Raw genomic sequence first — 23321 nt, 5'->3', positions numbered from 1 at the left:
CCCAAAACCCGCCCACATGCATCAAAGCGTTGCTTTGAGAGGGTGCTCTAGCCCAAAACCCGCCCACATGCATCAAAGCGTTGCTTTGAGAGGGTGCTCTAGTCCAAAACCCACCCACATGCATCAAAGCGTTGCTTTGAGAGGGTGCTCTAGCCCAAAACCCGCCCACATGCATCAAAGCGTTGCTTTGAGAGGGTGCTCTAGCCCAAAACCCGCCCACATGCATCAAAGCGTTGCTTTGAGAGGGTGCTCTAGCCCAAAACCCGCCCACATGCATCAAAGCGTTGCTTTGAGAGGGTGCTCTAGCCCAAAACCCGCCCACATGCATCAAAGCGTTGCTTTGAGAGGGTGCTCTAGCCCAAAACCCGCCCACATGCATCAAAGCGTTGCTTTGAGAGGGTGCTCTAGCCCAAAACCCGCCCACATGCATCAAAGCGTTGCTTTGAGAGGGTGCTCTAGCCCAAAACCCGCCCACATGCATCAAAGCGTTGCTTTGAGAGGGTGCTCTAGCCCAAAACCCGCCCACATGCATCAAAGCGTTGCTTTGAGAGGGTGCTCTAGCCCAAAACCCGCCCACATGCATCAAAGCGTTGCTTTGAGAGGGTGCTCTAGCCCAAAACCCGCCCACATGCATCAAAGCGTTACTTTGAGAGGGTGCTCTAGCCCAAAACCCGCCCACATGCATCAAAGCGTTGCTTTGAGAGGGTGCTCTAGCCCAAAACCCGCCCACATGCATCAAAGCGTTGCTTTGAGAGGGTGCTCTAGTCCAAAACCCGCCCACATGCATCAAAGCGTTGCTTTGAGAGGGTGCTCTAGTCCAAAACCCGCCCACATGCATCAAAGCGTTGCTTTGAGAGGGTGCTCTAGTCCAAAACCCACCCACATGCATCAAAGCGTTGCTCTGAGAGGGTGCTCTAGTCCAAAACCCGCCCACATGCATCAAAGCGTTGCTTTGAGAGGGTGCTCTAGCCCAAAACCCGCCCACATGCATCAAAGCGTTGCTTTGAGAGGGTGCTCTAGCCCAAAACCCGCCCACATGCATCAAAGCGTTGCTTTGAGAGGGTGCTCTAGCCCAAAACCCGCCCACATGCATCAAAGCGTTGCTTTGAGAGGGTGCTCTAGCCCAAAACCCGCCCACATGCATCAAAGCGTTGCTTTGAGAGGGTGCTCTAGTCCAAAACCCGCCCACATGCATCAAAGCGTTGCTTTGAGAGGGTGCTCTAGTCCAAAACCCGCCCACATGCATCAAAGCGTTGCTTTGAGAGGGTGCTCTAGTCCAAAACCCACCCACATGCATCAAAGCGTTGCTCTGAGAGGGTGCTCTAGTCCAAAACCCGCCCACATGCATCAAAGCGTTGCTTTGAGAGGGTGCTCTAGTCCAAAACCCGCCCACATGCATCAAAGCGTTGCTTTGAGAGGGTGCTCTAGTCCAAAACCCGCCCACATGCATCAAAGCGTTGCTTTGAGAGGGTGCTCTAGCCCAAAACCCGCCCACATGCATCAAAGCGTTGCTTTGAGAGGGTGCTCTAGCCCAAAACCCGCCCACATGCATCAAAGCGTTGCTTTGAGAGGGTGCTCTAGCCCAAAACCCGCCCACATGCATCAAAGCGTTGCTTTGAGAGGGTGCTCTAGCCCAAAACCCGCCCACATGCATCAAAGCGTTGCTTTGAGAGGGTGCTCTAGCCCAAAACCCGCCCACATGCATCAAAGCGTTGCTTTGAGAGGGTGCTCTAGCCTCTACAACACCTGGCTTTGTGTCACAATGTGCAGCCGCCAGTCTATGGACTTTTTATGATTGCTTTATTTATCCCCCTGTGACATCATTTTTTGTGCGTGACCCCCAAAATGCATGCAACCCTCACTTCACACAAGTGTGATTTATTTGTACTTGTGTGACATTATTGGTGTTATACATTGTGTTGCTAAGTTAGATCCGTGTTCTTGAATTAATTGTTAATTAAAGGTAAGCATGATTGTACGGTTTTAATGTCAATGTCGTCATGTGGGACGAGTCATTTTTTGCACTTTGTAAAAATAACTCTCTGGCCCCAAAATCAAAACCCTAAACACCTATAAGAGTGTTCTCAAATAAACATGTTGCAGTATTCCGTCTTTGATTTCGGAGTGTTGCTTTTTTCTGGTTCATGAGTCAAGTTATTTTCAAAGCCGAGAACCCACTGTCTTCAATCTTGGACTGAGGTCAATTCAAAAAATGTCTTCTAAATGTTTCTTCTTAAAGGGACACTTCACCCTTTTTGCCAAAAAATATATGTTAATGACGTTTAGAGGCTTTAGATCACTTTCCTGGGGGTATTTATGTGCATGTGTAATATGTGGTTTTAGTTATTTTAGATTGTAGCAGTGAGCCTGTTGTCTCTGATGTCATGGACACTGGTCTCACTACCTTCCTGGACTACAATTCCCATAATTCTTTGGTGCACTGCTCCTCCTTGCGGATAGGGGGAGAGCTGTCTTACTGAGACAACATGTAGTCCAGGAAGGAAGTGAGCCCAGTGTCCATGACATCAGAGACAACAGGCTCACTGCTACAATCTAAAATATCTAAAACCACATATTACACACATAAAGCCCCCCAGGAAAGTGTTCTAAAGCTTCTAAACGTCATTAACATATATCTTTTTGCAAAAAGGGTGAAGTGTCCCTTTAACAGTTTTCTGAAAAACTTTGGATTGGTGCTCAACCTTTTCCACGTCAAGGACTCCCAGAATGATCTGTATTCGGCTGTGCCCCCCCCCCCCCCCCCCCCATCTGAAAATATGTTGTTCTGTTTTGTATAAAATTCAAGTTAAATGCATTTTTCTTGCTGCCTCTTCCCCGCCATAATGTGCGTGTTTGATGTTTCTCCTTGGCTGCACCCGGTTCTCTGCTGTTGATGGCTTCTCGCACACCTCTGTGACCATTCGACTGTTCGACTGTCACTGTCCATCTTTTTGTTTCGTGCTCAAGACCATCATGCACAAGAGGGCGGGCGTTTGAAGCAGAAGTTGACCGCCAAGTTTGGGCCCAAAACATTCGCTCACAGACTTGGCATCGAGATAGTTTGCTATATGTAGGACGGATAGAAGGGTTTGACGAAGCCATCATCGATTCCATTTTGCTCAAAGCCGGAAGATGTGGAACATGCAATGGGCGGTCCGTCTGTCTGCCTGTGGCAGAAGGTATACGCGTCTTCCTTTCCGCACTTTTCATGAATGAGTTTAAACGTTTTAAGACTTTCGTTCTCGTCGGCTAAACAGGGGGGGGGGGGGGGGGCATTCTTGATGATGTCATCGAGTATAGTGCAACAGGTGCTCCTAGGCTGTAGAGCGATGCGATCGGTTTTCATATAAAAAAACGTTGTCTTTTGGATAAAACTTCGTCCTGGGCGATTGGGTCGTTGCTAACAGAAAGGCGATTGGGTCGTTGCTAACAGAAAGGCGATTGGGTCGTTGCTAACAGAAAGGCGATTGGGTCGTTGCTAACAGAAAGGCGATTGGGTCGTTGCTAACAGAAAGGCGATTGGGTCGTTGCTAACAGAAAGGCGATTGGGTCGTTGCTAACAGAAAGGCGATTGGGTCGTTGCTAACAGAAAGGCGATTGGGTCGTTGCTAACAGAAAGGCGATTGGGTCGTTGCTAACAGAAAGGCGATTGGGTCGTTGCTAACAGAAAGGCGATTGGGTCGTTGCTAACAGAAAGGCGATTGGGTCGTTGCTAACAGAAAGGCGATTGGGTCGTTGCTAACAGAAAGGCGATTGGGTCGTTGCTAACAGAAAGGCGATTGGGTCGTTGCTAACAGAAAGGCGATGGGTCGTTGCTAACAGAAAGGCGATCGGGTCGTTGCTAACAGAAAGGCGATTGGGTCGTTGCTAACAGAAAGGCGATTGGGTCGTTGCTAACAGAAAGGCGATTGGGTCGTTGCTAACAGAAAGGCGATTGGGTCGTTGCTAACAGAAAGGCGATTGGGTCGTTGCTAACAGAAAGGCGATTGGGTCGTTGCTAACAGAAAGGCGATTGGGTCGTTGCTAACAGAAAGGCGATTGGGTCGTTGCTAACAGAAAGGCGATTGGGTCGTTGCTAACAGAAAGGCGATTGGGTCGTTGCTAACAGAAAGGCGATTGGGTCGTTGCTAACAGAAAGGCGATTGGGTCGTTGCTAACAGAAAGGCGATTGGGTCGTTGCTAACAGAAAGGCGATTGGGTCGTTGCTAACAGAAAGGCGATCGGGTCGTTGCTAACAGAAAGGCGATTGGGTCGTTGCTAACAGAAAGGCGATTGGGTCGTTGCTAACAGAAAGGCGATCGGGTCGTTGCTAACAGAAAGGCGATCGGGTCGTTGCTAACAGAAAGGCGATCGGGTCGTTGCTAACAGAAAGGCGATTGGGTCGTTGCTAACAGAAAGGCGATTGGGTCGTTGCTAACAGAAAGGCGATTGGGGTGTTAACTGCGTCAAGGTAAACGGTTGACCTCGGTATCCGTGACATCATCAATATGTCGTCCATCGTGGCTGTGTCCCGAGGCCCTTTGACGTCCAGCACAAACGCAAGCGGGGGGGAAAAATAAACTGTGGTGGTACAACGCCAACCGCTTATCCATTGTCGGGTCGCGGGGGGCAACAGCTCCAGCAGAAGAGCTCCAGACTTCCGTCTCCAGAGGAGCAACATTAGTGACTTCCTCCTGGGGGATGCCGAGGCGTTCCAAGGCCGGGGTCTCCTCCCAGTGGGACGTGATCCTTGGTCTGCCCCGGGGTCTCCTCCCAGTGGGACTTGGTCCTTGGTCTGCCCCGGGGTCTCCTCCCAGTGGGACGTGGTCCTTGGTCTGCCCCGGGGTCTCCTCCCAGTGGGACGTGGTCCTTGGTCTGCCCCGGGGTCTCCTCCCAGTGGGACGTGGTCCTTGGTCTGCCCCGGGGTCTCCTCCCAGTGGGACGTGGTCCATGGTCTGCCCCGGGGTCTCCTCCCAGTGGGACGTGGTCCTTGGTCTGCCCCGGGGTCTCCTCCCAGTGGGACGTGGTCCATGGTCTGCCCCGGGGTCTCCTCCCAGTGGGACGTGGTCCTTGGTCTGCCCCGGGGTCTCCTCTCAGTGGGACGTGGTCCTTGGTCTGCACCGGGGTCTCCTCCCAGTGGGACGTGGTCCTTGGTCTGCCCCGGGGTCTCCTCCCAGTGGGACGTGGTCCTTGGTCTGCCCCGGGGTCTCCTCCCAGTGGGACGTGGTCCTTGGTCTTGGGGTCTCGTAGGGGAGACACTCGGGAGGAAGCTAGATGCCAGAACCACCTCAGCTGGCTCCTTTTCCAAATGAGCAAAAAGAAAAATGGCACTGGTGGATCTAGAGGGTTTGCAAAATTAACTCTAGACTTGGCATCTTGTCTCTTTACCTCGAACGAAGCAGAACACGGATTAATTGAAAGATCATAAAGATTAAAAAGGACAAACAAAAGTTGACCCGAGCGGCACGTTGCATTGTTCTAGTACCGTCCCTTTGCGGTCAGATGTTGTGACATCGATCAGTTTGTTAGGAGTCAGGACGGATGTTCATTCCAATGGCATTCCATTATCTCCATATTTGGGCCAAATGCGGGGGTTTGGGGCATGAATACGAAATGATGAAAGGGGGACACACAGACGTATGGCTGACCACTTCTGTGCCACGGCGTAAGTAAAAATAAATAACTATGTAATCATTGCCAGTTGTTCCCCAATGGCGGCGTTGCCTGCCATGTCTCTTCTTCGACCTCACATCGCGCTCAGCGCAACAACAAGGACGCAAACGCCCGCGCCAGTTCTACGTCGAACTTCTGACTGGCGGACGGGTTCTTTTCGGACGCGGGCGCAGCGGCGGCGGCGGCGGCGGCGGGTTTCTTCTTCCGGTTTCTCCTCCTGCGCCGATTGGACCTCTTCTTGGGCGGCGCGCCGTCGTCGAACGACCTCCGCTCGTTGTAGTACGAGTCGTACGAGTCGTCCTCCCCCCCCGCCCCCCCCGCCCGGTGGTACGGCACGACGGCCCGCGACTGACGGGACGAACACGACGTCGACGTGGACGACGACGTCGCCGGCTCTTCGTCCGAGAAGACATGGTTGTGGTTGTTGGACCTCCTGGACTTCCTGGCCCTCTTGTTGTCCTGCCAGTACTCGGCGCGTTGGCTGGGTCTCTTCTCGTGCCAGTTCTGGCGGTGGTTGTTGTTGTTGTTGCCGCCGCCGCTGGACCTGTTCTGGCGCCAGTAGTCCAGCCTCTGCTCGCCGCCGTGCCCGTGGGCGTGGCCGCCGTGCCCATGGGCGTGGCCGCCGTGCCCGTGGGCGTGGCCGCCGTGCCCGTGGGCGTGCCACACCACCCGGTGGTCCTCGGTGGTCACGTGGACCACCATGGTCGTCGTCTTGGTGGTTCTCAGCTGCGACGGCGTGCTGTCGGCGCCGCCGTGGCTCTGGTGGAGACAGTAGGCCTTGCGGCGGGAGGAGGAGGAGACCTCCTGCTGCCTGTCGTCGGAGGCCCAGAGGCCCTGCGCCGCCGCCGCCGCCGGCGGTCTCCCGTCGTGGCCGACGTCCGACCGCTGGGCGCTGAACGCGAAGGCTGCCGTCGGGTCCGCCGTGTCGCTCCTCGTCCTCGTCCTCGTCCTCAGCGCCGACGACGCGCCACAGGACGCCGTGTCCTCCACGGCGCTCTGGAGGCGGGAGGAGGAAGAACAGGCGAAGCGAAGCCTGCGTTGCTCCATGCCGACGTTCCACGTAATGAGGAAACGGGTGCGGAGGGCGTGGCTTATATACCCTCATATAATGCACGTCGTCACTGAGCAGGCAAAGGGGATACTCGATTGTGATTGGCTAATGGGTGGCGGGCGTAGCGCTCACGTCATTCTGACATTCTGACGTAAAACAACCAGCAGAACACGTGCGTCGCTATGACAACATAACGATGACAACAAAGCTCCTTATATGGGCACAAGAGGAGGGGAACGCTCATATATGGGCTTATACATCATGGTTCTCCATATATGGGCATAAGAGGGACAGAGGTAGACGGGTACAACATGACAAAGCCCCCCGGCACAATGACTCCATATTTGGGCAAGGTTCCAGCACGATGCACGATGCGCTGTCCCCACGATGCGCTGTCCCCACGATGCGCTGTCCCCACGATGCGCTGTCCCCACGATGCGCTGTCCCCACGATGCGCTGTCCCCACGATGCGCTGTCCCCGCGATGCGCTGTCCCCGCGATGCGCTGTCCCCACAATGCGCTGTCCCCACGATGCGCTGTCCCCACGATGCACTGTCCCCACGATGCACTGTCCCCACGATGCACTGTCCCCAGGCGTATCTCGGTATAACCATGTATACCCAATAGAGCGCCCCCTATACCACCAGTGCCCAGGAAATGATTCTCCGTTCATTTCCTCATAGACGTTTCATAAAGTATTTATTTAAAGACGTTTATACGCCGCGGACAAAGACAACTTAAACTTAATTAGAAAGTAGAAAAAAACGGCAGGTTAAAACAACACTTTTTTTGTTGTTTTCCTTCTATGTAATTATTTGTTTTGTCCAAAATATTGTGTGTGTTGTCATGATTTGTCACGACTCGAGTTGGCTTCGTACGACGCTTAAAAGGTCTTTAAATGAATACTTTTTGAAATGTATATAATGAGGAAAAATGCATTGGGAATTATTTCCTGGGCCAGGCGTCGTCATGAAAGGGGGCGGGACTGCGACGCTCTATTGACTTGAAACTCAAACAGAGAAGTGGAGGTGGTGACCCACCCTAACCCTAACCCAATCAGATCTCCTTAGAAAATATGGATGGATCCACAAATCCACAAATATGGAGTGACGCACCGGGCATCACAAATCCCCATATATGGAGTAGCAGGAGTTCCCAGACTGACCCTGGACCTGGATTTAGTCATGGGTGCACACAGAACTCCATATAAGGGCATAAAAGACAACAAGACAGATACAGATACATACATGTCCGTATAAGGGCATGAAACAGCACAGCCAGGTTCATTCCCAACTTGCGTTGTTCTTGAATAGGCTGGCGCTATAGTAAAAATGTAAGTACGCAAACGTAAAAGCCACAATGCGTTATCAAAGTGCGGGAGAATCACAGCATGCTGTGGGACCTCCTGTGATGTCCGCTATGATGTGTATGACGTTCCGACAGTCTCCGATTTCCATTATAAAAATGAAGTTAAACATTTAAAACCGTCAAAACAGTTTGGGAAGCCATGAAGTGGTGGTTCAGAACCGGATTAAAACCAAACTGTACTGTACTGTACTGTACTGTACTGTACTGTACTCTGAAGAAACACACCACAGTGTCTCAGCACCGTTTACCAAACGCAGAGCGGTCTCTTTTTATAGGCCTTAGTTTCATTTCAATTCCAGTCGACTTCATTAAATGCTGCTGTGTACCTCTTAAATACATTAAATGTCATCATGTACAACATGTTTTCAACAACCCTCGCGATAAAATTATAATACTGGATTTTGTCTTTGTGATATCCAAAAACAGACCATGTACAGTGAACAGTCACACCAGCGTCAGACATTATAGCATTCAGTCTTTAAAACAAGCTACTGTAGTTTAGATTACCCACAAATAGTTTGAGTGGTGCAACCACTCCTATAGACAGCTATGTGTGTGGCTGCAGGTCCCTGGGTGTGTCCGAGCACGAAAATAGCGTTATAGCATTTATTCACCACCAAGTGTCACTGTTGCACAGCTTGACGCACAGACACAGACACACACCGGCCAGGGAGGAGAGGAGGGCTTGTACAACACAACACAGCACAGCACAGCCACAGCACAGCACAGCACAGCACAGCACAGCACAGCACAGCACAGCACAGCACAGCACAGCACAGCACAGCACAGCCACAGCCACAGCCACAGCACAGCACAGCACAGCACAGCACAGCACAGCACAGCACAGGCACAGCACAGCCACAGCACAGCACAGCACAGCACAGCACAGCCACAGCACAGCACAGCACAGCACAGCACAGCACAGCACAGCACAGCCACAGCACAGCCACAGCACAGCACAGCCACAGCACAGCGACAGCACAGCACAGCACAGCACAGCACAGCCACAGGCACAGCCACAGCCACAGCACAGCACAGCACAGCACAGCACAGCACAGCACAGCACAGCACAGCACAGCCACAGCACAGCACAGCACAGCACAGCACAGCCACAGCACAGCACAGCACAGCACAGCACAGCACAGCACAGCCACAGCACAGCACAGCACAGCACAGCACAGCCACAGCACAGCACAGCCACAGCACAGCCACAGCACAGCCACAGCACAGCACAGCACAGCACAGCACAGCCACAGCACAGCCACAGCCACAGCACAGCACAGCACAGCACAGCACAGCCACAGCACAGCACAGCACAGCACAGCACAGCACAGCACAGCCACAGCACAGCCACAGCACAGCACAGCCACAGCACAGCACAGCCACAGCACAGCCACAGCACAGCACAGCACAGCACAGCACAGCACAGCCACAGCACAGCACAGCACAGCGACAGCACAGCGACAGCACAGCACAGCCACAGCACAGCCACAGCACAGCACAGCACAGCACAGCACAGCACAGCACAGCACAGCACAGCACAGCCACAGCACAGCACAGCCACAGCACAGCACAGCACAGCGACAGCACAGCGACAGCACAGCACAGCCACAGCACAGCCACAGCACAGCACAGCACAGCACAGCACAGCACAGCACAGCACAGCACAGCACAGCACAGCACAGCCACAGCACAGCACAGCACAGCCACAGCACAGCACAGCACAGCCACAGCACAGCACAGCACAGCACAGCACAGCACAGCACAGCACAGCACAGCACAGCCACAGCACAGCACAGCGACAGCACAGCCACAGCACAGCACAGCACAGCACAGCACAGCCACAGCACAGCACAGCACAGCCACAGCACAGCACAGCACAGCACAGCCACAGCACAGCCACAGCACAGCACAGCACAGCACAGCACAGCCACAGCACAGCACAGCACAGCACAGCCACAGCACAGCCACAGCACAGCACAGCACAGCACAGCACAGCACAGCACAGCCACAGCCACAGCCACAGCACAGCACAGCACAGCACAGCACAGCACAGCACAGCCACAGCCACAGCCACAGCACAGCACAGCGCATTACAGACAGGTCTGATTTGTATTGCTTTTCGAGCTGAGACCAGAGCTTAAGGAACGGTTCATGATACTCTGAACTCAGAAGTTGGTTGAGATCCTTTTAATATTTTAATAATTCTGGTTCCTTAACGGTCCTCTTTAATGATTCCTATACTGTATATAGGGGGAACCAAATGGACCAAATGGACCCTACTGGTCTGTAACTCTGTAACACATGGAACCAAATGGACCCTACTGGTCTGTAACTCTGTAACACATGGAACCATATGGACCCTTACAGGTCTGTAACTGCAAATGGAACCATATTGACCCTTACAGGTCTGTGACTGCAAATGGAACCATATTGACCCTTACAGGTCTGTGACTGCAAATGGAACCATATTGACCCTTACAGGTCTGTAACTGCAAATGGAACCATATTGACCCTTACAGGTCTGTAACTGCAAATGGAACCATATTGACCCTTACAGGTCTGTAACTGCAAATGGAAGCATATGGACCCTCACAGGTCTGTAACTGCAAATGGAAATCATGTGGACTTCACACTCTCAGAGTGAGCAGACGTGACGCAGAAGTCCACATTCCAGTTCTGACAGAACCGATCAAAATGTGATGGAAACGTTTCTACAGTTCCAGATCTTAATCTTAATCCTACTACGGTCTTTTTGAAGAGCAGTAAGTAGTACTCTTTAAATTCCGTACAAACTCTCAGATTAAGTCGATGGCAAAAGGACGTCACATGACGCCTTTGTGTGACGTCATGTGGGTCAACATGAAGACGTGTTCATCGTGGTACGGCCCTCACTTCACACAGGTGTGATTTATTTCTTTCTATGTGTCCACTGAAGACCAGGCAGTTAGTTCTATGTGTCCACTGAAGACCATGCAGTTAGTTCTATGTGTCCACTGAAGACCAAGCAGTTAGTTCTATGTGTCCACTGAAGACCATGCAGTTAGTTCTATGTCCACTGAAGACCATGCAGTTAGTTCTATGTCCACTGAAGACCAAGCAGTTAGTTCTGTGTCCACTGAAGACCATGCAGTTAGTTCTGTGTCCACTGAAGACCATGCAGTTAGTTCTGTGTCCACTGAAGACCAGGCAGTTAGTTCTATGTGTCCACTGAAGACCATGCAGTTAGTTCTGTGTCCACTGAAGACCATGCAGTTAGTTCTATGTGTCCACTGAAGACCATGCAGTTAGTTCTATGTGTCCACTGAAGACCATGCAGTTAGTTCTGTGTCCACTGAAGACCAAGCAGTTAGTTCTATGTGTCCACTGAAGACCAAGCAGTTAGTTCTATGTGTCCACTGAAGACCATGCAGTTAGTTCTATGTGTCCACTGAAGACCATGCAGTTAGTTCTGTGTCCACTGAAGACCATGCAGTTAGTTCTGTGTCCACTGAAGACCATGCTGTTAGTTCTGTGTCCACTGAAGACCATGCAGTTAGTTCTGTGTCCACTGAAGACCATGCAGTTAGTTCTGTGTCCACTGAAGACCATGCAGTTAGTTCTGTGTCCACTGAAGACCATGCAGTTAGTTCTGTGTCCACTGAAGACCATGCAGTTAGTTCTATGTGTCCACTGAAGACCATGCAGTTAGTTCTGTGTCCACTGAAGACCATGCAGTTAGTTCTGTGTCCACTGAAGACCATGCAGTTAGTTCTATGTCCACTGAAGACCATGCAGTTAGTTCTGTGTCCACTGAAGACCATGCAGTTAGTTCTGTGTCCACTGAAGACCATGCAGTTAGTTCTGTGTCCACTGAAGACCATGCAGTTAGTTATATGTCCACTGAAGACCATGCAGTTAGTTCTATGTCCACTGAAGACCATGCAGTTAGTTCTATGTGTCCACTGAAGACCATGCAGTTTCTATGTGTCCACTGAAGACCATGCAGTTAGTTCTATGTCCACTGAAGACCATGCAGTTAGTTCTGTGTCCACTGAAGACCATGCAGTTAGTTCTATGTGTCCACTGAAGACCATGCAGTTAGTTCTGTGTCCACTGAAGACCATGCAGTTAGTTCTATGTGTCCACTGAAGACCATGCAGTTAGTTATGTGTCCACTGAAGACCATGCAGTTAGTTATGTGTCCACTGAAGACCATGCAGTTAGTTCTGTGTCCACTGAAGACCATGCAGTTAGTTCTGTGTCCACTGAAGACCATGCAGTTAGTTCTGTGTCCACTGAAGACCATGCAGTTAGTTCTGTGTCCACTGAAGACCATGCAGTTAGTTCTGTGTCCACTGAAGACCATGCAGTTAGTTCTGTGTCCACTGAAGACCATGCAGTTAGTTCTGTGTCCACTGAAGACCAAGCAGTTAGTTCTATGTGTCCACTGAAGACCATGCAGTTAGTTCTGTGTCCACTGAAGACCATGCAGTTAGTTCTGTGTCCACTGAAGACCATGCAGTTAGTTCTGTGTCCACTGAAGACCATGCAGTTAGTTCTGTGTCCACTGAAGACCATGCAGTTAGTTCTGTGTCCACTGAAGACCATGCAGTTAGTTCTGTGTCCACGGAAGACCATGCAGTTAGTTCTGTGTCCACTGAAGACCATGCAGATAGTTCTATGTGTCCACTGAAGACCATGCAGTTAGTTCTATGTGTCCACTGAAGACCATGCAGTTAGTTCTGTGTCCACTGAAGACCATGCAGTTAGTTCTGTGTCCACTGAAGACCATGCAGTTAGTTCTATGTCCACTGAAGACCATGCAGTTAGTTCTGTGTCCACTGAAGACCATGCAGTTAGTTCTGTGTCCACTGAAGACCATGCAGTTAGTTCTGTGTCCACTGAAGACCATGCAGTTAGTTATATGTCCACTGAAGACCATGCAGTTAGTTCTATGTCCACTGAAGACCATGCAGTTAGTTCCGTGTCCACTGAAGACCATGCAGTTAGTTCTGTGTCCACTGAAGACCATGCAGTTAGTTCTATGTGTCCACTGAAGACCATGCAGTTAGTTCTATGTGTCCACTGAAGACCATGCAGTTAGTTATGTGTCCACTGAAGACCATGCAGTTAGTTCTGTGTCCACTGAAGACCATGCAGTTAGTTCTATGTGTCCACTGAAGACCATGCAGTTAGTTCTATGTGTCCACTGAAGACCATGCAGTTAGTTCTATGTCCACTGAAGACCATGCAGTTAGTTCTATGTCCACTGAAGACCATGCAGTTAGTTCTATGTGTCCACTGAAGACCATGCAGTTAGTTCTATGTGTCCACTGAAGACCAAGCAGTTAGTTCTGTGTCCACTGAAGACCATGCAGTTAGTTCTATGTGTCCACTGAAGACCATGCAGTTAGTTCTGTGTCCACTGAAGACCATGCAGTTAGTTCTGTGTCCACTGAAGACCATGCAGTTAGTTCTGTGTCCACTGAAGACCATGCAGTTAGTTCTATGTGTCCACTGAAGACCATGCAGTTAGTTCTATGTGTCCACTGAAGACCATGCAGTTAGTTCTATGTGTCCACTGAAGACCATGCAGTTAGTTCTATGTGTCCACTGAAGACCATGCAGTTAGTTCTATGTGTCCACTGAAGACCATGCAGTTAGTTCTGTGTCCACTGAAGACCATGCAGTTAGTTCTGTGTCCACTGAAGACCATGCAGTTAGTTCTATGTGTCCACTGAAGACCATGCAGTTAGTTCTGTGTGTCCACTGAAGACCATGCAGTTAGTTCTGTGTCCACTGAAGACCATGCAGTTAGTTCTATGTGTCCACTGAAGACCATGCAGTTAGTTCTATGTGTCCACTGAAGACCATGCAGTTAGTTCTATGTGTCCACTGAAGACCATGCAGTTAGTTCTATGTGTCCACTGAAGACCATGCAGTTAGTTCTATGTGTCCACTGAAGACCATGCAGTTAGTTCTATGTGTCCACTGAAGACCATGAGTTAGTTCTGTGTCCACTGAAGACCATGCAGTTAGTTCTATGTGTCCACTGAAGACCATGCAGTTAGTTCTGTGTGTCCACTGAAGACCATGCAGTTAGTTCTGTGTGTCCACTGAAGACCATGCAGTTAGTTCTGTGTCCACTGAAGACCATGCAGTTAGTTCTATGTTTCCACTGAAGACCATGCAGTTAGTTCTGTGTCCACTGAAGACCATGCAGTTAGTTCTATGTGTCCACTGAAGACCATGCAGTTAGTTCTATGTGTCCACTGAAGACCATGCAGTTAGTTCTATGTGTCCACTGAAGACCATGCAGTTAGTTCTATGTGTCCACTGAAGACCATGCAGTTAGTTCTATGTGTCCACTGAAGACCATGAGTTAGTTCTGTGTCCACTGAAGACCATGCAGTTAGTTCTGTGTCCACTGAAGACCATGCAGTTAGTTCTATATGTCCACTGAAGACCAAGCAGTTAGTTCTGTGTCCACTGAAGACCAAGCAGTTAGTTCTGTGTCCACTGAAGACCATGCAGTTAGTTCTATATGTCCACTGAAGACCATGCAGTTAGTTCTATATGTCCACTGAAGACCAAGCAGTTAGTTCTGTGTCCACTGAAGACCAAGCAGTTAGTTCTATATGTCCACTGAAGACCAAGCAGTTAGTTCTGTGTCCACTGAAGACCAAGCAGTTAGTTCTGTGTGTCCACTGAAGACCATGCAGTTAGTTCTATGTGTCCACTGAAGACCATGCAGTTAGTTCTGTGTCCACTGAAGACCATGCAGTTAGTTCTATGTGTCCACTGAAGACCATGCAGTTAGTTCTGTGTCCACTGAAGACCATGCAGTTAGTTCTGTGTCCACTGAAGACCATGCAGTTAGTTCTATTTGTCCACTGAAGACCATGCAGTTAGTTCTGTGTCCACTGAAGACCATGCAGTTAGTTCTGTGTCCACTGAAGAACATGCAGTTAGTTCTGTGTCCACTGAAGACCATGCAGTTAGTTCTGTGTCCACTGAAGACCATGCAGTTAGTTCTGTGTGTCCACTGAAGACCATGCAGTTAGTTCTGTGTGTCCACTGAAGACCATGCAGTTAGTTCTATGTGTCCACTGAAGACCATGCAGTTAGTTCTATGTCCACTGAAGACCATGCAGTTAGTTCTATGTCCACTGAAGACCATGCAGTTAGTTCTATGTCCACTGAAGACCATGCAGTTAGTTCTGTGTCCACTGAAGACCATGCAGTTAGTTATATGTGTCCACTGAAGACCATGCAGTTAGTTATATGTCCACTGAAGACCATGCAGTTAGTTATATGTGTCCACTGAAGACCATGCAGTTAGTTCTGTGTCCACTGAAGACCATGCAGTTAGTTCTATGTCCACTGAAGACCAAGCAGTTAGTTCTGTGTCCACTGAAGACCAAGCAGTTAGTTCTGTGTCCACTGAAGACCATGCAGTTAGTTCTGTGTCCACTGAAGACCATGCAGTTAGTTCTATGTCCACTGAAGACCAAGCAGTTAGTTCTGTGTCCACTGAAGACCAAGCAGTTAGTTCTGTGTCCACTGAAGACCATGCAGTTAGTTCTGTGTCCACTGAAGACCATGCAGTTAGTTCTATGTCCACTGAAGACCAAGCAGTTAGTTCTATGTCCACTGAAGACCAAGCAGTTAGTTCTGTGTCCACTGAAGACCAAGCAGTTAGTTCTGTGTCCACTGAAGACCATGCAGTTAGTTCTATATGTCCACTGAAGACCAAGCAGTTAGTTCTGTGTCCACTGAAGACCATGCAGTTAGTTCTGTGTCCACTGAAGACCATGCAGTTAGTTATATGTGTCCACTGAAGACCATGCAGTTAGTTCTGTGTCCACTGAAGACCATGCAGTTAGTTCTGTGTCCACTGAAGACCATGCAGTTAGTTCTATGTCCACTGAAGACCATGCAGTTAGTTCTATGTCCACTGAAGACCATGCAGTTAGTTCTATGTCCACTGAAGACCAAGCAGTTAGTTCTGTGTCCACTGAAGACCAAGCAGTTAGTTCTGTGTCCACTGAAGACCATGCAGTTAGTTCTATATGTCCACTGAAGACCAAGCAGTTAGTTCTGTGTCCACTGAAGACCATGCAGTTAGTTCTGTGTCCACTGAAGACCATGCAGTTAGTTCTGTGTCCACTGAAGACCATGCAGTTAGTTCTATGTCCACTGAAGACCATGCAGTTAGTTCTGTGTGTCCACTGAAGACCATGCAGTTAGTTCTATGTGTCCACTGAAGACCATGCAGTTAGTTCTATGTGTCCACTGAAGACCATGCAGTTAGTTCTATGTGTCCACTGAAGACCATGCAGTTAGTTATATGTCCACTGAAGACCATGCAGTTAGTTATATGTGTCCACTGAAGACCATGCAGTTAGTTCTATGTGTCCACTGAAGACCATGCAGTTAGTTCTATGTGTCCACTGAAGACCATGCAGTTAGTTCTATGTGTCCACTGAAGACCATGCAGTTAGTTATATGTCCAAGGAAAGACCATGCAGTTAGTTCTATGTGTCCACTGAAGACCATGCAGTTAGTTCTGTGTCCACTGAAGACCATGCAGTTAGTTCTATGTGTCCACTGAAGACCATGCAGTTAGTTCTATGTGTCCACTGAAGACCATGCAGTTAGTTCTATGTGTCCACTGAAGACCATGCAGTTAGTTCTGTGTCCACTGAAGACCATGCAGTTAGTTCTGTGTCCACTGAAGACCATGCAGTTAGTTCTATGTGTCCACTGAAGACCATGCAGTTAGTTCTGTGTCCACTGAAGACCATGCAGTTAGTTCTGTGTCCACTGAAGACCATGCAGTTAGTTCTGTGTCCACTGAAGACCATGCAGTTAGTTCTGTGTCCACTGAAGACCATGCAGTTAGTTCTATGTCCACTGAAGACCATGCAGTTAGTTCTATGTGTCCACTGAAGACCATGCAGTTAGTTCTATGTCCACTGAAGACCATGCAGTTAGTTCTATGTCCACTGAAGACCATGCAGTTAGTTCTATGTCCACTGAAGACCATGCAGTTAGTTCTATGTGTCCACTGAAGACCATGCAGTTAGTTCTATGTCCACTGAAGACCATGCAGTTAGTTCTATGTGTCCACTGAAGACCATGCAGTTAGTTCTATGTGTCCACTGAAGACCAAGCAGTTAGTTCTGTGTGTCCACTGAAGACCATGCAGTTAGTTTTGTGTCCACTGAAGACCATGCAGTTAGTTATATGTGTCCACTGAAGACCAAGCAGTTAGTTCTGTGTCCACTGAAGACCAAGCAGTTAGTTCTGTGTCCACTGAAGACCAAGCAGTTAGTTCTATGTGTCCACTGAAGACCATGCAGTTAGTTCTATGTGTCCACTGAAGACCATGCAGTTAGTTCTGTGTCCACTGAAGACCAAGCAGTTAGTTCTGTGTCCACTGAAGACCAAGCAGTTAGTTCTATGTGTCCACTGAAGACCATGCAGTTAGTTCTATGTGTCCACTGAAGACCAAGCAGTTAGTTCTATGTGTCCACTGAAGACCATGCAGTTAGTTCTATGTGTCCACTGAAGACCAAGCAGTTAGTTCTGTGTCCACTGAAGACCATGCAGTTAGTTCTATGTGTCCACTGAAGACCATGCAGTTAGTTCTATGTGTCCACTGAAGACCATGCAGTTAGTTCTGTGTCCACTGAAGACCAAGCAGTTAGTTCTGTGTGTCCACTGAAGACCATGCAGTTAGTTCTGTGTCCACTGAAGACCATGCAGTTAGTTCTGTGTCCACTGAAGACCATGCAGTTAGTTCTATGTGTCCACTGAAGACCATGCAGTTAGTTCTGTGTCCACTGAAGACCATGCAGTTAGTTCTATGTGTCCACTGAAGACCATGCAGTTAGTTCTGTGTCCACTGAAGACCATGCAGTTAGTTCTGTGTCCACTGAAGACCATGCAGTTAGTTCTATGTGTCCACTGAAGACCATGCAGTTAGTTCTATGTGTCCACTGAAGACCATGCAGTTAGTTCTATGTGTCCACTGAAGACCATGCAGTTAGTTCTATGTCCACTGAAGACCATGCAGTTAGTTCTATGTCCACTGAAGACCATGCAGTTAGTTCTGTGTCCACTGAAGACCATGCAGTTAGTTCTATGTCCACTGAAGACCATGCAGTTAGTTCTGTGTCCACTGAAGACCATGCAGTTAGTTCTGTGTCCACTGAAGACCATGCAGTTAGTTCTGTGTCCACTGAAGACCATGCAGTTAGTTCTATGTCCACTGAAGACCATGCAGTTAGTTCTGTGTCCACTGAAGACCATGCAGTTAGTTCTGTGTCCACTGAAGACCATGCAGTTAGTTCTATGTGTCCACTGAAGACCATGCAGTTAGTTCTGTGTCCACTGAAGACCATGCAGTTAGTTCTGTGTCCACTGAAGACCATGCAGTTAGTTCTGTGTGTCCACTGAAGACCATGCAGTTAGTTCTGTGTCCACTGAAGACCATGCAGTTAGTTCTGTGTCCACTGAAGACCATGCAGTTAGTTCTATGTCCACTGAAGACCATGCAGTTAGTTCTATGTGTCCACTGAAGACCAAGCAGTTAGTTCTATGTCCACTGAAGACCATGCAGTTAGTTCTATGTGTCCACTGAAGACCATGCAGTTAGTTCTATGTGTCCACTGAAGACCATGCAGTTAGTTCTGTGTCCACTGAAGACCATGCAGTTAGTTCTGTGTCCACTGAAGACCATGCAGTTAGTTCTGTGTGTCCACTGAAGACCATGCAGTTAGTTCTGTGTCCACTGAAGACCATGCAGTTAGTTCTATGTGTCCACTGAAGACCATGCAGTTAGTTCTGTGTCCACTGAAGACCATGCAGTTAGTTCTATGTGCCCACTGAAGACCAGGCAGTTAGTTATGTGTCCACTGAAGACCATGCAGTTAGTTCTGTGTCCACTGAAGACCATGCAGTTAGTTCTGTGTCCACTGAAGACCAAGCAGTTAGTTCTATGTGTCCACTGAAGACCAAGCAGTTAGTTCTATGTGTCCACTGAAGACCATGCAGTTAGTTCTATGTGTCCACTGAAGACCATGCAGTTAGTTATATGTGTCCACTGAAGACCATGCAGTTAGTTCTATGTGTCCACTGAAGACCATGCAGTTAGTTCTATGTCCACTGAAGACCATGCAGTTAGTTCTGTGTCCACTGAAGACCATGCAGTTAGTTCTATGTGTCCACTGAAGACCAAGCAGTTAGTTCTATGTGTCCACTGAAGACCAAGCAGTTAGTTCTATGTCCACTGAAGACCATGCAGTTAGTTCTGTGTCCACTGAAGACCAAGCAGTTAGTTCTGTGTCCACTGAAGACCAAGCAGTTAGTTCTATGTGTCCACTGAAGACCATGCAGTTAGTTCTATGTGCCCACTGAAGACCAGGCAGTTAGTTATATGTGTCCACTGAAGACCATGCAGTTAGTTCTGTGTCCACTGAAGACCATGCAGTTAGTTCTATGTGTCCACTGAAGACCATGCAGTTAGTTCTATGTGCCCACTGAAGACCATGCAGTTAGTTCTATGTGTCCACTGAAGACCAGGCAGTTAGTTCTATGTGTCCACTGAAGACCATGCAGTTAGTTCTGTGTCCACTGAAGACCATGCAGTTAGTTCTATGTCCACTGAAGACCAAGCAGTTAGTTCTGTGTCCACTGAAGACCAAGCAGTTAGTTCTGTGTCCACTGAAGACCATGCAGTTAGTTCTATATGTCCACTGAAGACCAAGCAGTTAGTTCTGTGTCCACTGAAGACCATGCAGTTAGTTCTGTGTCCACTGAAGACCATGCAGTTAGTTCTATGTCCACTGAAGACCAAGCAGTTAGTTCTGTGTCCACTGAAGACCAAGCAGTTAGTTCTGTGTCCACTGAAGACCATGCAGTTAGTTCTGTGTCCACTGAAGACCATGCAGTTAGTTCTATGTCCACTGAAGACCAAGCAGTTAGTTCTATGTCCACTGAAGACCAAGCAGTTAGTTCTGTGTCCACTGAAGACCAAGCAGTTAGTTCTGTGTCCACTGAAGACCATGCAGTTAGTTCTATATGTCCACTGAAGACCAAGCAGTTAGTTCTGTGTCCACTGAAGACCATGCAGTTAGTTCTGTGTCCACTGAAGACCATGCAGTTAGTTATATGTGTCCACTGAAGACCATGCAGTTAGTTCTGTGTCCACTGAAGACCATGCAGTTAGTTCTGTGTCCACTGAAGACCATGCAGTTAGTTCTATGTCCACTGAAGACCATGCAGTTAGTTCTATGTCCACTGAAGACCATGCAGTTAGTTCTATGTGTCCACTGAAGACCAAGCAGTTAGTTCTGTGTCCACTGAAGACCAAGCAGTTAGTTCTGTGTCCACTGAAGACCATGCAGTTAGTTCTATATGTCCACTGAAGACCAAGCAGTTAGTTCTGTGTCCACTGAAGACCATGCAGTTAGTTCTGTGTCCACTGAAGACCATGCAGTTAGTTCTGTGTCCACTGAAGACCATGCAGTTAGTTCTATGTCCACTGAAGACCATGCAGTTAGTTCTGTGTGTCCACTGAAGACCATGCAGTTAGTTCTATGTGTCCACTGAAGACCATGCAGTTAGTTCTATGTGTCCACTGAAGACCATGCAGTTAGTTCTATGTGTCCACTGAAGACCATGCAGTTAGTTATATGTCCACTGAAGACCATGCAGTTAGTTATATGTGTCCACTGAAGACCATGCAGTTAGTTCTATGTGTCCACTGAAGACCATGCAGTTAGTTCTATGTGTCCACTGAAGACCATGCAGTTAGTTCTATGTGTCCACTGAAGACCATGCAGTTAGTTATATGTCCACTGAAGACCATGCAGTTAGTTCTATGTGTCCACTGAAGACCATGCAGTTAGTTCTGTGTCCACTGAAGACCATGCAGTTAGTTCTATGTGTCCACTGAAGACCATGCAGTTAGTTCTATGTGTCCACTGAAGACCATGCAGTTAGTTCTATGTGTCCACTGAAGACCATGCAGTTAGTTCTGTGTCCACTGAAGACCATGCAGTTAGTTCTGTGTCCACTGAAGACCATGCAGTTAGTTCTATGTGTCCACTGAAGACCATGCAGTTAGTTCTGTGTCCACTGAAGACCATGCAGTTAGTTCTGTGTCCACTGAAGACCATGCAGTTAGTTCTGTGTCCACTGAAGACCATGCAGTTAGTTCTGTGTCCACTGAAGACCATGCAGTTAGTTCTATGTCCACTGAAGACCATGCAGTTAGTTCTATGTCCACTGAAGACCATGCAGTTAGTTCTATGTGTCCACTGAAGACCATGCAGTTAGTTCTATGTCCACTGAAGACCATGCAGTTAGTTCTATGTCCACTGAAGACCATGCAGTTAGTTCTATGTCCACTGAAGACCATGCAGTTAGTTCTATGTGTCCACTGAAGACCATGCAGTTAGTTCTATGTCCACTGAAGACCATGCAGTTAGTTCTATGTGTCCACTGAAGACCATGCAGTTAGTTCTATGTGTCCACTGAAGACCAAGCAGTTAGTTCTGTGTGTCCACTGAAGACCATGCAGTTAGTTTTGTGTCCACTGAAGACCATGCAGTTAGTTATATGTGTCCACTGAAGACCAAGCAGTTAGTTCTGTGTCCACTGAAGACCAAGCAGTTAGTTCTGTGTCCACTGAAGACCAAGCAGTTAGTTCTATGTGTCCACTGAAGACCATGCAGTTAGTTCTATGTGTCCACTGAAGACCATGCAGTTAGTTCTGTGTCCACTGAAGACCAAGCAGTTAGTTCTGTGTCCACTGAAGACCAAGCAGTTAGTTCTATGTGTCCACTGAAGACCATGCAGTTAGTTCTATGTGTCCACTGAAGACCAAGCAGTTAGTTCTATGTGTCCACTGAAGACCATGCAGTTAGTTCTATGTGTCCACTGAAGACCAAGCAGTTAGTTCTGTGTCCACTGAAGACCATGCAGTTAGTTCTATGTGTCCACTGAAGACCATGCAGTTAGTTCTATGTGTCCACTGAAGACCATGCAGTTAGTTCTGTGTCCACTGAAGACCAAGCAGTTAGTTCTGTGTGTCCACTGAAGACCATGCAGTTAGTTCTGTGTCCACTGAAGACCATGCAGTTAGTTCTGTGTCCACTGAAGACCATGCAGTTAGTTCTATGTGTCCACTGAAGACCATGCAGTTAGTTCTGTGTCCACTGAAGACCATGCAGTTAGTTCTATGTGTCCACTGAAGACCATGCAGTTAGTTCTGTGTCCACTGAAGACCATGCAGTTAGTTCTGTGTCCACTGAAGACCATGCAGTTAGTTCTATGTGTCCACTGAAGACCATGCAGTTAGTTCTATGTGTCCACTGAAGACCATGCAGTTAGTTCTATGTGTCCACTGAAGACCATGCAGTTAGTTCTATGTCCACTGAAGACCATGCAGTTAGTTCTATGTCCACTGAAGACCATGCAGTTAGTTCTGTGTCCACTGAAGACCATGCAGTTAGTTCTATGTCCACTGAAGACCATGCAGTTAGTTCTGTGTCCACTGAAGACCATGCAGTTAGTTCTGTGTCCACTGAAGACCATGCAGTTAGTTCTATGTGTCCACTGAAGACCAAGCAGTTAGTTCTGTGTCCACTGAAGACCATGCAGTTAGTTCTATGTCCACTGAAGACCATGCAGTTAGTTCTGTGTCCACTGAAGACCATGCAGTTAGTTCTATGTCCACTGAAGACCATGCAGTTAGTTCTGTGTCCACTGAAGACCATGCAGTTAGTTCTGTGTCCACTGAAGACCATGCAGTTAGTTCTATGTGTCCACTGAAGACCATGCAGTTAGTTCTGTGTCCACTGAAGACCATGCAGTTAGTTCTGTGTCCACTGAAGACCATGCAGTTAGTTCTGTGTGTCCACTGAAGACCATGCAGTTAGTTTCTATGTCCACTGAAGACCATGCAGTTAGTTCTGTGTCCACTGAAGACCATGCAGTTAGTTCTGTGTCCACTGAAGACCATGCAGTTAGTTCTATGTCCACTGAAGACCATGCAGTTAGTTCTATGTGTCCACTGAAGACCATGCAGTTAGTTCTGTGTGTCCACTGAAGACCATGCAGTTAGTTCTGTGTCCACTGAAGACCATGCAGTTAGTTCTATGTGTCCACTGAAGACCATGCAGTTAGTTCTGTGTCCACTGAAGACCATGCAGTTAGTTCTATGTGCCCACTGAAGACCAGGCAGTTAGTTATATGT

Source organism: Protomyctophum parallelum (genome assembly GCF_964188405.1).
Source record: "Protomyctophum parallelum genome assembly, chromosome: 14".
In the NCBI taxonomy this organism is placed as follows: Eukaryota; Metazoa; Chordata; class Actinopteri; order Myctophiformes; family Myctophidae; genus Protomyctophum; species Protomyctophum parallelum.
Note: the sequence above shows the minus strand (reverse complement) of the source record.